Raw genomic sequence first — 2296 nt, 5'->3', positions numbered from 1 at the left:
TTTAGTTAATTTATTTCGATACCTTAGTGTGTGGTTATTGTATGATAACCTAGTATTGGTTGTGCTTATTCGTCTTATGAGCGTCGCGGACTTATAAGATAGCTTGTTAATTCTTAATGAAGCGAAAGTGAATTTAAGGGTTTAGAACTTGCCATGCTAGCATAGGTTCATGTGTTATTATTATGCATGATTCGTAGGTAATTTTAACCAACTTACTTGCCCTATATAATCACGATAGATAACTTGTGCGTTAAACTGTTATGTTGTCAAATTCTATAGACATATAGGGTCTCAATATAATTGGTGTCTATTTAGCTTCTATCTATTTTGTGGATGTCTGGTAGTATGGTATTCGTGCACCGAAAGTTGCGTTTATCAGTTTCGTGTTATCTTATTAGTGTCATCACCATTACATGCTAAGGCTAAGAACGAAAAGACTGTTGAATGAAGTATTTAATGAAGTTAGAATCCCATATTATCATATATATTAATTCAACCATTCTTATTCTTTTAGTTATAATTGTTAGTTAATTCTTAGTTGTAAAACCATCTCAATTTGTTAATCGTTTTAGCATTGAATAATAGCCATATCATTGTTGCATAAGTGTATAAATTATAAAGTTAACCTACACCAGTCTCTGTGGGAATGAATATGATTTATATCTTATACTACTTGCGAACGCGTATACTTGCGTGAATTTTAGCGCGTGTTTAGCGACTAACAAGTTTTTGGTACTGCTGCCGGGGACTCGGTGTTAAGTTTTAGTTTATGTGTTTATCATCAGTGGTCGTTAAAGTTCATTAACTTGGACATTGTTACTTATCTGTTTCCTTGTCTTATTTCAGGTACTCTAGCGAGTGTGTATGCATACGCGTTCGCGGTCTCGTAAGAGAACTCTGGATAAAGCCGAGGAAGAAGTTGTTGTGGTTCGAAGGGAAGTTTTTGAGGACGAAGAGAAGGTAGAAGAAGAAGAAAAAATCGAAGAACCAGCTTTAGTAGTGATGGGAGATCAAGCAGAAATTCCTAAGGCTTTGATGGACTATTCTCAGCCTAAGATCAATGACATTCAATGAAACATTATCAGACCAGCCATTTCGGCTAACGCTTTTGAGATCAAGTCAAGCACGATTCAGATGATACAGAACTCAGTTCAGTTTGGGGGTTCTCCTACTGAAGACCCCAACATGCACATCAGGAATTTCATCAAGATATGCGACACTTTCAAGTTCAATGGTGTGACTAAAGATGCTATTAAGCTGCGACTCTTCCCAATCTCTCTGAGGGATAAAGCAAAATGCTGGTTACATTCTCTACCACCAGGGTCTATCACCACATGGGAGGATCTGGCTCAAAAGTTTCTCACTAAATTCATCCCTATGGCGAAGACTGCTGCAATCAGGAATGCTCTTACTTAGTTTGCTCAACAAAGTGGTGAATCTCTGTGTGAGGCTTGGGATCGATATAAGGAGATGCTAAGAAAGTGCCCACACCATGGCATGCCTGATTGGATGATTATAAGATTGGGTGCTACTTCTAGACCCATGCTCGATGCAGCATCAGGAGGAGCCTTGTGGGCTAAGAGCTACAATGAAGCTTATGAATTGATTGAACTGATGGCTGCTAATGAATACCAGAATCCTTCTCATAGACTGACTTAGGAAAAGTAGCAGGAATTATGGAGTTGGATGCAGCAACTGCTATAGTTGCCTAACTTAAGGCTTTGACGATGAAGGTGGACACTTTGATTAATTATGGAGTTAATCAAATCACTAGTGTCTGTGAGCTTTGTGTTGGTTCCCACGAGACTGATTAGTGTGCTATTTCTAATGAATCAGCTCAGTTCCTGAGCAACTTTCAGCGATCACAACAACCTGTGCCAGCCACTTATCATCCCAACAACCGCAATTATCGTAATTTCAGGTGGAGCAACGCTCAGAATGCGGTTCAACATCCTTAATAGCAGTACCCAGCTAAGCAGTACAACCCCCTGGTTTTCAGCAACCGTAATATGCACCAAGGCGGCAACTTCAGCTACAACAAGCTAATGAAAAATCTGAATTAGAGGAGTTAAAACTTATGTGTAAGAGTCAAGCTGTTTCTATCAAGACCTTGGAGAATCAGATTGGACAAATTGCCAATGCCTTGCTAAATCGTCAACCTGGTACACTACCTAGTGACACTGAAAGTGCTAGGAAAGAGGGAAGCTAAGGAGCAGGTAAAGGCAATCACTTTGAGGTCTGGAAAGGTTGTGAATCCCGAACAAAATTGAAGTTTCGAATGAAGAAGCTGGGGCTG

At 39.5% G+C, this 2296-nt stretch overlaps 1 non-coding gene across 1 annotated transcript; it reads right to left on the bottom strand.

Moving 5' to 3' along the window:
* Positions 1-1392: 1392 nt before the first annotated feature.
* On the bottom strand, positions 1393-1499 carry LOC141715826 (small nucleolar RNA R71). Its single transcript, XR_012572574.1, has one exon. It is a non-coding gene; the product is annotated as a small nucleolar RNA R71 (small nucleolar RNA).
* Between the last annotated feature and the right edge of the window lie 797 nt (positions 1500-2296).

Source organism: Apium graveolens, chromosome 3, assembly GCF_009905375.1.
Source record: "Apium graveolens cultivar Ventura chromosome 3, ASM990537v1, whole genome shotgun sequence".
In the NCBI taxonomy this organism is placed as follows: domain Eukaryota; kingdom Viridiplantae; phylum Streptophyta; class Magnoliopsida; order Apiales; family Apiaceae; genus Apium; species Apium graveolens.
Note: the sequence above shows the minus strand (reverse complement) of the source record. Positions and strands in the feature narration are given on the sequence as shown.